The sequence below is a fragment of the Hypanus sabinus genome, chromosome 1 (assembly GCF_030144855.1).
Source record: "Hypanus sabinus isolate sHypSab1 chromosome 1, sHypSab1.hap1, whole genome shotgun sequence".
Lineage (NCBI taxonomy): Eukaryota > Metazoa > Chordata > Chondrichthyes > Myliobatiformes > Dasyatidae > Hypanus > Hypanus sabinus.
The window spans coordinates 44,427,204-44,442,972 of record NC_082706.1 but is presented as its reverse complement, the minus strand read 5'-3'; the positions used below and the strand labels follow the sequence as shown (position 1 = coordinate 44,442,972).

General features: G+C 52.8%; 1 pseudogene; it reads right to left on the bottom strand.

Annotated features, from left to right (window-relative positions):
• The window catches only part of LOC132399059 (sialic acid-binding Ig-like lectin 10), a 247,307-nt pseudogene that overhangs the window by 27,627 nt on the left and 203,911 nt on the right, over positions 1–15,769 (bottom strand).

Genomic DNA, 15,769 nt, shown 5'->3' with positions numbered 1-15,769 from the left:
GCAGTCACGACAGTCATCTCTGTGCTGGTCTGCCTCATCACCCATGGGGCGTGTTCTAGGGCTCAGTCCTGGGGAGGTGGGTGCATGGATAGGGCAAAGCCCCTGGAACTGTTTCTGGACCTTTGCCAAGTGTTCATTGGGTCATGGGGCCAAATCGCCGTTTCCTCTGCTTCTGTGTCAGGGTCATTCGGCTGAACGATCTCCCTCTCCTCTCTCTCCGCTGCTCCTGTCGTCACAGGCTGGAGAGGGCCCGCACTGGTTTTTCTAAGCCCCGACCCACCACACCCCCTCCCCAGGCATGAGCACATCGGGCTTAGTTATTCCAGCCTGAAATGACTTGGTGTAATTCAGGGAAATACACTCCGGGAGCTTGTGAGAGGACACGGGAGTGGTTTACCAGAATGTTTCCCAGGACGAGAGTGTTTGACTCTGGCAGGGAGACCAGAGGTGATTGGAAAGATCCCCTTGGAGCCAAGGATAACAGTACCACACTGGAAAAGGTTCTTCCACCCATCATATTGTGCCAAACTATTAAAACTAATGTCACCCAACTCCTTCTCCCCACATCTCTCCATTGTCCGCACATTCCTGCACCTGTCTAATTGACTATTAACCACCTCTATCATTATCTGCCTCTACCAGGCGGCACATTCGAAACAAAGTCGCTGCTGTCCACTCCATACATACCACTTATCATATCGTACCCCTCTGTGAAGTCTCATTCCCCTAAGACATGTGTAATCCAGGCAGCATCCTGGTAGATTCCCTTGGCTTCCACATCCTTCCTAAATTGAGGCGACCAGAAGTGAATACAATACTCCTGTATGTTTTAATCAGTTTTATCGATCTGCAATATCACCTGGCGGCTCTGGAGCTCAATCCCGTGACTAATGAATGTCAAAACACAAAACATCTCCTGAACAACCCTGTCAACAGTATTCCACATATTGATCTCCCGAAGTGGATCATTTCACACAAGCCCGGAATAAATTCTGGGACATGAATTAATCATGTCACAATTCACCTTCAGAGATGAGCAAACCCACGGCCCGTTGGGGTTGGATGTGTGGAAGAAGGTTGTTCCATTTGATGACTGGTTCAGGAACAGAAGGTGGGAATGATGGGATTGACGAAGAGCTAGCACGGACTCTGAGCCGGCTGAAGCGCCTCCTTCCTGGATTCCCGGGTTTAGCAATGGGAAATATCCACTCCTGGGGACGATAATGTGATCGGAGCAAAAACAAAATGGTGGAGTAGCTGCGGGGATAGAACGTTTTCTATGGAGAGGTGAAAGTAAGTTAATGTTCTGTCTGAAAGGAGGGGGAAGTGCGATGGAAAGAGATTGGGTGGGAGATTCCCAATTGAGAATAAACATTGGGAGGAGATGAGGGTCTGATTGGAAAGGCTATTTCAAAGGCTGGAATGAGAGGGGTTGTCTGAATGGCCTCACTACTGGCTGGCGATGGGAGAGACAGAACAGGCTGGAGAGGTTTCCCGGGATCATGAGAGACCCTCGGCGTGGAGTGGGATCAGACACCCAGGCAGCTCACATGACGGGCTGCCAGAACATTTTGACAAGACAGGGGCGCCCTTGTCTCAGTTACTGACCCAGCTCTCAGACTGTGACTGCGAGGAAAACCGGTTACATGTAAATTCCGTGTGGGAATGGGACTGCTTCGTGCACCGTCACAGTCAGGATGGGCCTTGTGGCCACCTCCTGGGGTTCAAGGAAATAACCAGTCTTCTTCAGAGTCTAGGACCATCACTAGAGATCAATGTTTCAAATATCCCATCACACGCTCCCGAGGTCAGACACCAAGTGGAACTTCCACCACATCATCACAGATTTCTAGGGTGAGACACAGAGTGAAGCTCCCTCCATACCGTCCCAGCACACACTCCTGTGGTCAGAAACAGAGCAAAGCTCCCTCCCACCAATCGATCACACACTCTCGAGGTTAGACACAGAGTGAAGGTCCCTCCACACCGTCCCATCACACACTCCCGGGGTCAGACACAGAGTGAATCTCCCTCCACACCGTCCCATCACACACTCCCGGAGTCAGACACAGAGTGAAGGTCCCTCCACACCGTCCCATCACACACTCCCGGAGTCAGACACAGAGTGAATTTTCCTCCATACCGTCCCACCATACATATCCATGTTACGGTAGGATTCCTATCCCGCGAACACAATTCTGGATAAGGGCGTACGCTATTCCTTCAAAGGATGAGTTGTTTCTGGGCGCTGATAATGAGGGATGAAGTGAGAAACCATTGGGCAATAATCCTACCTTTCGAATCCTTCCATCCACCTCCAGGTGAATGACCTTGGGCAGGGCTGCGGAAGGGGCAGATCCCATAGTGTCTCAGAGAACCGTGCTCCAGAACAACCCTCGCGGAAATCCAATACAAAGCTGGGATCTCCGAGTCTCTTCTGCTCGCCCTCCTTTCTCTCTCTCTCTCTCTCTCTCTCTCTCTCTCTCTCTCTCTCTCTCTCTCTCTCTCTCTCTCTCTCTCTCTCTCTCTCTCTCTCTCTCTCTCTCTCTCTCTCTCTCTCTCTCTCTCTCTCTCTCTCTCTCTCTCTCTCTCTCTCTCTCTCTCTCTCTCTCTCTCTCTCTCTCTCTCTCCCTTCTCCCCCCACTCTCTATCGATCACAAACTGATTAACTGATTACAACATCTCATGGAGTTTGCTCTCCCGTCTCACACGCTGTCTCTCTCTCTTTCTCTCACTCTCTGCCACATACACAGCCTCCCACTCCCTTTCTCTCTCTGCCTCTCACACAAAATGATTACAATCCCTCAGCAAACTCAATATGCTTTCCTCGCTATCTCTATCACTATTTCTCCACCTCTGCCCCCTCTCTCATTCTTTCTCTCTCTCTCTCTCTCTCTCTGGCCTCTCTCACACACTGATCGCAAACTGCTTTCTTCTCTCTCTTCCCTCTCTCTGCCTCTCTCATGAGCTGATTACAACCTCTCTGCAACCCAGTTTCCAGGGTAACCCAGTCCTTGGCGACTGAGGGATGGAAAATATTCATCATCGGCTCATTATCATCTCTTCTCTCTGCCTCTGGGAGCTCGGGGACGGCTGCTCGATCAGAACCCGCGGATGTTCATTGAACGGGTTCAGTCCTGCAGCCCGCCATGCCGGGGTGCTGGGTGCCGGGTTTGGGGGAGAGAGTGTCACCGTGTCTGCATCACAGGGGTTTAATCCTCGGCAGATGTAAATCAGTCCTCAAAGCCGAGGTAACAATAGACAGACTGGGCGCTAATTAACATCACAGAAACCTCTCAGCAGCCTCCCCGCTGACCTGTATTTACACGCTGCATGTGTGTCCACAGTTCTTTCCAAAGCCCAAACTACTGTTTAACTGGAGGGAGACAGAATCAATAAACTGTGATTTCCCTGTCCCGAGAGGGTGTGATGGGACAACGATGAGGGAGCTTCACCCTGTGTCTGAGCACATGACTGTGTGGAGGGAGTTTAGCTCTATGTCTGACCCCTGTATTTTACAAAATATCTTTTTAAAATTCAGTGCTACAATATATAGTGATGTGGCGGTGAGGAAGCCCACCTCTCCTACAAATGAACAGGTGCTGTGTCTCACCGTGGCCGATGTGAGAAGAACCCTGTGTAGGGTCAACCCATGAAGGTTGCTGGACCAGACAACATCCCTGGTAGAGTGCTCAGAGGATGTGCAGACCAGCGAGCAGATGTTCTCACTGACATCTTCAACACCTCCCTGAGCAGCGCCACCATTCCAACGTGCTTCATGGCTGCCACCGTTGTCCCTATGCCGAAGAAGTCTTCAGTACCCTGCCTAAATGACTACCGTCCCGTTGCACTCACATCCACCATCATGAAGTGCTTCGGGAGGCTCGTCATGTGGCATATCAAGACCCTGCTGTCCCCCTCACTGGACCCCCTGCGGTTTGTGTACCGTCCCAACCGCTCAACAGATGATGCCATTGCCACCACCCTCCACCTGGCCCTAACCCACCTGGACAAAAAAGACACATTCGTTCGGATGCTGTTCATTGACTTCAGTTCAACATTCAAACACAATCATCCCTCAGAAACTGATTGGAAAGCTGAGTCTACTGGGCCTGAACACCTCCCTCTGCAACTGGATCCTAGACTTCCTGACTGGGAGATCTCAGTCACTCCGGATTGGGAGCAGCATCTCCAACACCATCACACTGAGCACAGGGCCCCCCAGGATTACGTGCTCAGTCCACTGCTGTTCACTCTGCTGACCCACGACTGTGCTGCAACACACAGCTCAAACCATATCATCCAGTTCACTGATGACACGACCGTGGTGGGCCTCATCAGCAAGAACGACGAGTCAGCTTACAGAGAGGAAGTGCAGTGGCTAATGGACTGGTGCAGAGCCAACAACTTGTCTCTGAATGTGAACAAAACAAAAGAGATGGTTGTTGACTTCGGGAGGGCACGGAGCGACCACTCCCCACTGAACATCGACGGCTTCTCGGTAGAGATCATTAAGAGCACCAAATTTATTGGTGTTCACCTGACGGAGAATCTCACCTGGTACCTCATCTCCAGCTCCATAGCAAGAAAAGCCCAGCAGCATCTCTACTTTTTGCGAGGGCTGAGGAAAGTCCATTTCCCACCTCCCATCCTCATCACATTCTACAGGGGTTGTATTGAGAGCATCCTGAGCAGCTGCATCACTGCCTGGTTCGGAAATTGCACCATCTCGGATCGCAGGACCCTGCAGTGGATAATGATGGCAGCTGAGAAGATCCTCGTGGTCTCTCTTCCTGCCATCACGGACATTTACATTACACGTTGCATCCGCAAAGGAAACAGCATTATGAAGGACCCCATACGTCCCTCATACAATCCCTTCTCCCTCCTGCCGTCTGGGAAAAGGCTCCGAAGCATTCGGGCTCTCACGACCAGACTATGTAACAGTTTCTTCCCCCAAGATATCAGACTCCTCAATACCCGGAGCCTGGACTGTCACCTTGCCCTGTTGTCCTGTTTATTATTTATTGTAATGCCTGCACTGTTTCTGTGCACTTTATGCAGTCCAGTGTAGGTCTGTAGTCTAGTGTAGCTTTCTCCGTGTTGTTTTTTTTTACGTATTTCAGTCTAGTTTTTGTACTGTGTCATGTAACACCATGGTCCTGAAAAACGTTTTCTCATTTTTACTACGTACTGTACCAGCAGTTATGGTCAAAATGACAATAAAAGTGACTTGACTTGACTTGATATACAAACCAGTGACGAATACAATAACTACACTACAAATAGGCAATACACATTAAACCAAAATGTTTCCATCTCTGTCGATCATGGCACTAACCCTCCACCCCAGCCACCCCCCCCCCCCCACGAGGAGCCCACGACCCCGGAGTGCCCCTAAGGTCGCCATGGACAGCACGTGCTCATTCTCAATATTTACCGGGGCACGAACATACCCCCTAAACATTGCCTGACAGTTTGCCCTGGGGGATCCCTCCACCACCCGTTTCCAAGACCCACGGATGGCTGTTTTCGCCAGCCCCAGGAGCAAGTTGACAAGGACATCCTCATCCCTCCATGTCCCCTCCTTACTGGATGACCGTATATAAATAGGGTGGGGCTAAAATGTAAGCAGACGGCGAGAAGCAACCCACGCAGAGACGCAAAATGAGGCTGCAGCCTCGCACACTCCAGTTACATTTGGTACAAGGTCTCCTCCTTGCGGCTGGGAGATCCGTGTACAAACTAAATAACTTATTACAGGGAACTTATTACTTATAACTTATTACTCTATGCAGCAGCCTCCAGCCCATGCTCTTCATGGGAAGAACTCCCTCGTAAAGGGACTTCCATTCGGGACTCCCCTCACCTCCAGGTGGAAAGTCGGCCCGCCATGGCGTGTCGGGACGGTGGACAAGGGCTGGGAAGTGGACGGTGTGGAGCAGCAACCCATACAGGTACCTCCTACTTGCATCCCTGAATGGGATTGTGGGTGGCGAGGAGAGACGGCTCCGGTTGTGTGGCTCGGCTCTCGGATAAGATTGCGGGGCCTGGGCCCGACAAGCAGTTCCGGCGGTGCAGAGGTGAGCCCAGCCTGAGTCGTTCCACTCACCCGAGCAGCACCGGCATCAGTTGAGGTAGGGCAAGGGTCGGCCAGAACTCCATCCTCTGCCAGAGGAGGAGATAAGTCCTGATTGAAGGCGGGCAGTCTCCGCAAAGCAGCACGGCTGACGCCCCCGGGTGGTAGCTGCATCTCTCCGTAAAGACAGCAGCCCCTCCGGAGGAAGAATGTCGCCAATACGTGCCACTTGGGAGGGTGCTCGGTGTACGGGAATCTCTGCAGGGTCCTGAGGCGGACAGACGCCAGTCGCGGACGTACACACACCAGCGACTGTCCGCCCTCTCCCACTGGGAGACTCCAGACCGCTGCGGAGACCCAGGGTTTCCTGTTACAGTACCTCGGAAGAAGTCCACTAACTTCCTCTGCATTCTCGCGACAAAAGGGGCAGGTGGAGCCAAGGTGACCACCCGGTACCACAACACGGAGGCCACCAGCTGGTTTATGACCACCACCCTGCCTCGATAGGAAAGCACCCTGAGAAAGCTTGACCAGCGCTCCAGCCGGGCCATGACTTTCGTCTCCAGGTCCTGCAAGTTCGCAAGCCAGGTCTCCCCAGAAGGATTCAGGAATACTCCCAGATGCCTGGTACTCCACTCAAGAGTGGCAGGGAGTCCACCTGCCCCTGACCACTGAGTCCGGAACATATCGCCCAGTTGATCCCAGTGGAGGACGCTGCCAAGAAAACTCGTCACTTGCGCATCCTCCGCAGGTCACTGGGATCTGTCACCATGAGGAGTACATCATCGGCGTAGGCCGAGAGGGCGACCTCCATGTCCGGTTCGCGGAGAACTACACCCATCAGCCTTCACCGAAGACGGCTCAAGAATGTCTCGATACAGATCGTACACAGCTGGCAGGACATGGGACACCCCTGACGTACTCCTCTTCTGAAGGGAATGAGCTATGTCAACGATCCGTTGATCTTTAACAAGGCTCTCTGCGGCAGAGTATAGGAGCCAGTTCTTCAGCTGGCGGAGGTCTCCCTTCTTGGGCAGTAGGACCACGACAGCTCTCCGCCATGAGAGGGGCATTTTCCCCGTGGGGAGGATCTCCCCTAGGACAAGGCTGTAGTCATCCCCCAGGACATCCCAGAAACCCTGATAAAGCAGGCAACATCCTGGTAAATCTCCTTTGTACCCTTTCCAATGCTTCCACATCCTTCCTATAGTGAGGCGACCAGAACTGGACACAGTACTCCACGTGTGACCAAACTAGAGTTTTATAGAGCTGCATCATTACATCACGTCTCTTAAACTCTATCCCTCGACTTATGAAAGCTAACACCCCAAAAGCTTTCTTAATTACCCTATCTATCTGTGAGGCAACTTTCAGGGATCTGTGGAAATGTCCCTCTGCTCCTCCACACTACCAAGTATCCTGCCATTTACTTTATACTCTGCTTTGGAGTTTGTCCTTCCAAAGTGTACCACCTCACACTTCTCTGGGTTGAACTCCATCTGCCACTTCTCAGCCCACTTCTGCATCCTGTTAATGTCTCTCTGCAATCTGCGACAATCCTCTACACTATCTACAACACCACCAACCTTTGTGTTGTCTGCAAACTTGCCAACCCACCCTTCTACCCCGACATCCAGGTCATTAATAAAAATCACAAAAAGTAGAGGTCCCAGAGCAGATCCTTGTGTGGCACAACTAGTCACAACCCTCCAATCTGAATGTACTCCCTCCACCACGACCTTCTGCCTTCTGCAGGCAAGCCAATTCTGAATCCACCCGGCCAAAGTTCCCTGTATCCCATGCCTTCTGACTTTCTGAATAGGCCTACTGTGTGGAAACTTGGCAAATGCCTTACTAAAATCCATGTAGATCACATCCACTGCACTACCCTCATCTATATGCCTAGTCACCTCCTCAAATAACTCTATCAGGCTTGTTAGGCACGATCTGCCCTTCACAAAGCCATGTCGACTGTCCCTGATCAGACCATGATTCTCTAAGTGCCCATAGATCCTATCTCCTGGAATCTTTTCCAACAGCTTTCCCATCACAGGCGTAAGGCTCACTGGTCTATAATTACCTGGACTATTCCTACTACCTTTTTTGAACAAGGGGACAACATTCGCGTCCCTCCAATCCTCCGGTACCATTCCCGTGGACAACGACGACATAAAGATCCTCGCCAGAGGCTCAGCAATCTCCTCGCACGCATCGTGGAGCAGCCTGGCGAATATTCCATCAGCCCCCGGGGACTTATCCGTCCTAATGTATTTTAACAACTCCAACACCTCCTGTCCCTTAATATCATCATGCTCCGGAACATCAACCTCAATCATATTGTCCTCACTATCATCAAGTTCCCTGTCAGTGGTGAATACCGAAGTGAAGTATTCACTGAGGACCTCGCTCACTTCCACAGTCTCCAGGCGCATCTTCCCACTTTTATCTCCAGTCGGTCCTACCTTCACTCCTGTCATCCTTTTGTTCTTCACATAATTGAAGAATGCCTTGGGGTTTTGTTTTACCCTACTCACCACGGCCTTCTCATGCCCCCTTCCTGCTCTTCTCAGCCCCTTCTTAAGCTCCTTTCTTGCAACTCTATATTCCTCAATAGACCCATCTGATCCTTACTTCCTAAACCTCATGATGCTGCCTTCTTCCACCTGACTAGATTTTCCACCTTACTTGCCAGCCATGGTACCTTCACCCTACCATTCTTTATCTTCCTCACCGGGACAAATTTATCCCTAACATCCTGCAAGCAGCCCTTAAATATCGACCACATGTCCATAGTACATTTCCCTGAAAAAAAAAATCCCAATTCACACCTGCATGTTCTAGCCTTATAGCGTCATAATTTGCCCTTCTCCAATTAATAATTTTCCTGTCCTCTCTGATTCTATCCTTTTCCATGATAATGCTAAAGGCCATGGAGCAGTGATCACTGTCCCCAGATGCTCACCCACTGACAGATCTGTGACCTGACCCGGTTTGTTACCTAATACTGGATCTAGTATGGCATTTCCGCTAGTCGGTCTGTCAACATACTGTGACAGGAATCCGTCCTGGCCACACTTAACAAACTCTGCCCCATCTGAACCCTTGGAACTAGTCAAGTGCCAATCAATATTAGGGAAGTTAAAGTCACCCATGATAACAACCCTGTTATTTTTGCACCTTTCCAAAATCTGCCTCCCAATCTGCTCCTCTGTGTCTCTGCTGCTACCAAGGGGCCTATAGAATACCACCAGTAGAGTAACTACTCCCTTCCTGTTCCTGACTTCCACCCATACTGACTCAAATGAGGATCCTGCTACATTACCCACCCTTTCTGCAGCTGTAATAGTATCCCTGACCAGTAATGCCACCCCTCCTCCCCTCCCCCCTCTATCACTTTTAAAGCACTGAAATCCAGGAATATTAAGAATCCATTCCTGCCCTAGTGTGAGCCAAGTCTCCGTAATGACCACTACATCATAATTCCATGTATGTATCCAAGCACTCAGTTCATCACCTTTGTTCCTGATGCTTCTTGCATTGAAGTACACACACTTTAGCCCTTCTACCTTACTAACTTTATACCTTTTATTCTGCTGCTCTTTCCTCAAAGCCTCTCTATATGTTAGATCTGGCTTTACTCCATGTACTTCTTTCACTACTCTATCGCTCCGGGTCCCATCCCCCTTGCAAATTAGTTTAATCCCTCCCAAACCATGCGAGCAAACCTACCAGTGCTCCCCCTCGAGTTCAGGTGCAACCCATCCAATCTGTACAGGTCCCACCTTCCCCGGAAGAGATCACAATGGTCCAAAAATCTAAAACCCTCCCCCTGCACCAACTCCTCAGCCACGCATTCAGCTGCCATCGCCTCCAATTCTTACCATCACTGGCAGCAATCCTGAGAACGCCACCCTTGACGTCCTGTTCTTCAGCCTTCTGCCTAGTTCCCGAAACTCACACTTCAGGACCTCATCACTCTTCCTGCAAATGTCGTTGGTCCCAACATGTATCACGACTTCTGGTTGTTTTCCCTCTCGTACCAGGATGTCATGCACCCGGTCAGAGACGTCCCGGACCCTGGCACCTGGGAGGAAACAAACCATGCGTGTTTCCTTCCCACCTCCACAGAATCTCCTGTCTGCTCCCCTGACTATAGAGTCCCCAATGACGACAGCTCTCCTCTTCTCCGTCCCATCCTTCTGCACCACAGGGTCAGACTCAGTGCCAGAGGCCCTGCCACCGTGGCTCACACCTGGTCGGTCCTCCTCGCCAACAGCATCCAGGACGGTAAACTTATTATTCATAGGTGTCGGTCTCCAGCGGTCGGACCAAGACGGGACTCAGGTCAAGCAAAGCTCTCTCAAGCCGCTCAGTCTCAGAGCCCCGCCTCTTTGTCGAAACCCTGGTGTACTCCCGACATAAAAACCGGATGCGGGCTTTGCCCATTTCCTACCATAGCCAGAGGGAGCAGAAATCTCCCGTCTCTCTCTTCAGGTGACCCAGAGCGCTCGGAAAGAATCCCGGTATCGGCTGTCCTCCAGCAGTCGGTTGTTAAAATGCCAATACCCAATCGCACCCAAGGGTGCAGAGGAGTAAATTCCATCCACACAAAGTGATCCTCCTAGCACGACACCGGCCCCATGGAGGGCGCCGACACGCGGGAGATGTACGCCCGGGAGATGTACAGGCGGCCGATGCGGGAACCTCCCCCTCCAGACCTTCTCGAGAAGGCGATGGAATCGGGGTGAATATTCAGTCAGGTGACCACCAAATCAAAGGAGCCGACTGACTCCTTTAACTCCTTTCCCGATACTGGGTTGCGCTGGAGTCCAGAGCGGTCCTCCACCTCGAGGGTACAGTTCAAGTCTCCCCCGAGGATGACGCAGTCCCCAGGATCGATGGAACTCAGCAGAGTGGACAGCTGATAGAATAGGCGCGTCTGCATCATCTCGCCCCTCGGGGCATTCACATTGATAAAATGCAGAGGTAAGACCATCCAGGCGCACGGCCAGGTGGAGCAGACGGCCGGGCACGACATCTTAGATGGTTGTGGCCAGCAGGATCGCCACCCCACTAGAGCTATTGCTGAGGTCATGTAGACCTCCCACTGCCAGTCCAGGAGCCAAGCAGACTCATCCTCCGGGATGGTATGGGTTTCCTGCAGGAAACTCTCCGTATATGTCCCGTCCCGGAGAAATGAGATATTCAGACTCGCTACGGTGAACTTCATGTCGGTGTACACTAGGTGGCGCCCTTAACCACACTATCCCGAAAACAGCAAGAATACTCTTTGCTTTCCGGGCCCGAGTGGTGCCAACACAACCAACCCAACATCTCCCGAAGGAGTAAAGCTGGTCACCACTCCGATGTCCCTCACCAGGTCATCCACGAAGGATTTCAGCTGTCGCCCGTCGTTTCCAGACAGAGAATTCCTCTTCCCCTTCCCCATCCGTCTGAGGATGACACGCAAGGATTTAACCGGTCTCGGCATACTAAGACCAGCGAAGAGATGCTAATTTCGGCCGATGCTTTGCACGGTCAGAGGTGAGAATGAACTCTCTGATTTCCTCCACAGGTATCAACGGTGATTTCTCAGGAGCGGGTGTCTCGCTATCAAAGAAAACTCCGTCCACCCCCTCACTACAAATAGATCCCTCATCTCTTCCCCGTGTGCACCAATTGACGGTTGTACTTGTAACCCACACTGCGCAGTGGGTACCCCACTCATACCTGCCTGCTCCACCGTCGCATCAACCTTATCCACAATTGCGACAATGGAGGGATAATCCCCAGGAACTCCCTGCGAGCCATTAGTTGCAGGGGTCAGCATGTGGAGAGCACAGCACCCTCCCCAGGAGACAGGTACGAGGTGGACCCTAGCAACTCCGGTTCTAGGGGTCCACCGGCAGCCTGATGCTGAGAGTGACAGAGGCTGGGCTCCGCTCCGCTGACATTATTGCCTCCAGGGAGGCGCTAACTAGTAAGTCCTGGGTGGAGGGCTCTCGGGCTGTCTCAGTTGCATAAACAGGGCTAAAACCACCTTTCTGCACAATCACTCCACCTACCACTGGACTGGAGGCCACATCTGGGGATTCAGGTGTAGAACCAACCTCCACCCGGATTCCCACCCCTCCCGGGGATTCCTCCGCATCTACACTCCATGCCCCCTTGTGGGAAGATCCCCTTCTCCTTTTCAAGCCAGAGGAGCACACAGCTTCAGGATTCACCGAGGCGGCGGCACTCTCCCCGTCAACCTGTACACTTCCCCAAGTGGGCGTGAGCTCTGCGTTGCCGGGGGCCGACTTCTTAGGGTGCTTGTATTTCTTTTTTCGCTTTCTTGCCCCGCGCAGGCTGCACCCCGTCCCCTGCCGGAACCTCCCTGCACACAGCCTCAAGATCTCTCACCCGAACCAAAGGGGCAGGGGCAGGGGCTGATAGAGACGCAGGAATAGGGTCAGGTGTAGGGGCAGGAATAAGAACCGGAGCAGGGGCAGCTGGGGCATTGGTGCCAGAAGTGCTCTCCCTAGGGTTTCGGGTGTTGAGACTGTCCCTCCGAAAGTGCCCCACCTTCCCGCACGCATGGCGTCGTGGGCGCTCAGAGCTCCAATGCACCTGATGGTCTCCCCTCTGGTGCCGGACAGTAAACCGGCCCTCAACCGTGTTATCCGTGCCAGCTGCACGAACACCAGGCGTCGGAAAGAGATTACGTTGCGGGGGGTACGTCTCTTAGATTTGTGTCTTATGACAGTTATCCCTAACTGTACTTGTCCCAAACAGGCTAGATGGGGAAGTAGGAGTTCAATGGGGATGAAAGGCTTGACGTGACCGAGGACAATTCGTTGCGTGGGAGCTGTCACCGGCTCCATCTGTAAACAGATCTCTTCCACATTGATCCCCCTACTGAGAGCCCGGTGCACTGACTCATCATTTCTCAGATAAAACACTGCCTTCCCGAACTCCTTCTCGGAGGCCAAGATGCCGCTTTCCCCAATCAAGTCCTCCATGGTCTCCGCACACTGTTCCAGAGTTATTCCAGGACGCAAAATACAGGAGGCGCTCATCTTCCACCTACAGAAACAGGGCATTGTCCGAGGGTGGAGAGGCAGCCGTCATTGCATGACTCCCCGAAGGCCTGCAACTCCCTGGAGATCGGTCCGGCATGCAGGCACTGTGTCCGAGTCGGAAAATACGAGGCGACGCCGATTATAAAGTCCAGGAGCGAGTACATTAACTGAACAGAACAGTTTGTACTCGGAAGTACATTGCTGGCTCGGCGACAGAAATTTCAACGCCCGGAAAGGCTCCGTCGGTCCTGAGGAACTCCCAGGCCGTGAGAGGTCGAGAAGTCTCAAAAAATATTCCAGCTCCTATACTGAACGAAAGTCACGACGACAAAGGACGAAGGATGTTGTCCCGATGTTAATGGGGGAACAACGGCGCTTGTCTCTCTGTTTTCGGAGAGAAACGGTTTCCTGGCGCGTTGCCAGCGGCCGCAGCTGGGAGCTGCACAGTTAGCAGCCGCCAACAAACCCAGTCCAGTCTGGCAGAAAAATTCCGAACGAAGCCTCCACAATAAAACAGCCTCTCACTAAAATGTCCAAGAGCGACTTCGAATCCCCTCCAAAATACCTCACGAACTTTATGCAGCAGATTTTCCTCGATTTCTCCCAACTCTTTCAGAACAACACCACGCTGTGTCTGACCCCAGTAGTGTGTGATGGGATGATGTGGAGGGAGCTTCACCCCGTGTTTGACCCCGTAGTTATGTGATAGAACAGTGGGGAGGGAGCTTCACTCTGTGCCGGACCCTTGGAGTGTGTGATGGGACGGTGTGGATGGAGCTTCACTCTGTGTCTGACCCCGGGAGTGTGTGATGGGATGGTGTGGAGGGAGCTTCACTCTGTGCCTGACCTCAGGAGTGTGTGATGGGACTGTGTGGAGGGAGCTTCACTCTGTGTCTGATCCCGGGAGTGTGTGATGGGACGGTGTGGAGGGAGCGTCACTCTGTGTCTGACCCCGGGAGTGTGTGATGGGACGGTGTGGAGGGAGCTTCGCTCTGTGTCTGACCCCGGGAGTGTGAAATGGGACGGTGTGGAGGGAGCTTCACTCTGTGTCTGACCCCGGGAATGTGTGATGGGACGGTGTGGAGGGAGCTTCACTCTGTCTGACCCTGGGAGTATGTGATGGGACGGTGTGGAGGGAGCTTCACTCTGTGTCTGACCCCGGGAGTGTGTGATAGAACAGTGCGGAGGGAGCTTCACTCTGCGCCTGACCTCAGGAGTGTGAAATGCGATGGTGTGGAGGGAGCATTACTCTGTGTCTGACCCCGGGAGTGTGTAATGGGAGGGTGTGGATGGAGCTTCACTCTGTGTCTGACCCCGGGAGTGTGTGATTGGACGGTGTGGAGGGAGCATTACTCTATGTCTGACCCCGGGAGTATGTGATGGGACAGTGTGGAGGGAGCTTCACTCTGTGTCTGACCCCGGGAGTGTGTGATGGGACGGTGTGGAGGGAGCTTCACTCTGTGTCTGACCCCGGGAGTGTGTGATGGGACAGTGTGGATGGAGCATTACTCTCTGTCTCACCCCAAGGCGTGTGATACCACAGTGTGGAAGGTACAGGTTGTCACATTCCTGACTGCGGGATCTTGCTGTGTGCACACTGACTGCCCCGTTTCATTGGCATGGTTGTCTTCTATAAAAGCCTTGTGCTGGGACATCCCGGGATTAACCGAGTTGTGGAGGGAGGGGGCTGGTGACAACTGTTTTGGTAAATGGAACCATCCCTCCCCCAACGAAACCCTGACCCTGTCCTAATCCCTGTAACACCCTCCCTCACGATGAAACCTCCCCGCCTTTATAACCCTCACTCACTGACCCCGCCCCTGCCTCTGGTCCAGACTCTTCCGTCCAAATCGCTCACACCCTGACCAGCTTCCAATTCACAGCCCCCTCAGCCTGACACCTCCCCCAATACCCCCCTCCCCACCTCTGCAATTCACAGCAACCTTGCGACCCCACCCCTGTTTATTCCCCTGCACACATCCGGCCTTGCTGAGTTCCTGCTGCATTTTCTGCGTGATGCTCTGGATTTCCGGCATCTTCAGAATCTCTTGTGTTTAAACTTCGAGTCTTTATTGAAGAATGTGGTTACAGACCGAGACCTGGCCCTACCCCTCCAAACCAGAACGGGGCCTCCCCCATCCCCATCAGCGGGTGGGCGTCACGGTCTCGTCTTTCAGGTATCGGTAGCCCTGGTTGCAATTCGCTGCCAACTGTCGCACCTGCTTCATCCACAGGAGGATAATAATCAGAATCGATCCCCTGCGGGAGAGGAACACCAGGAGGCAAAGGATTAATACGCTCCACAATGTAGGCGCTTCACCCCCTCCCACGCTGCCCCCGTGCCGTGCACTGTCGGGGTACGAACCCAACCCCACTCCTGCAACGATACTGCCCGTTGTATACTGCACCTCACAGAGGGTCACAGAGACGGGGAGGGGTGCAGGGGCTGGAGGGGGTCACAGAAACGGGGAGCGGTCCAGGAGTCGGAGGAGGGTCACGGTGAATCGGGGTCAGAGAGGGTCACAGAAATGGAGATGCGGGGCGGTGGGTATTCATTGAAATAGGGAGGCAGTCAGGGTCAAATGGGGTGACAGATAGGGGGAGGGGTATTCGTGTCGGAGGAGAT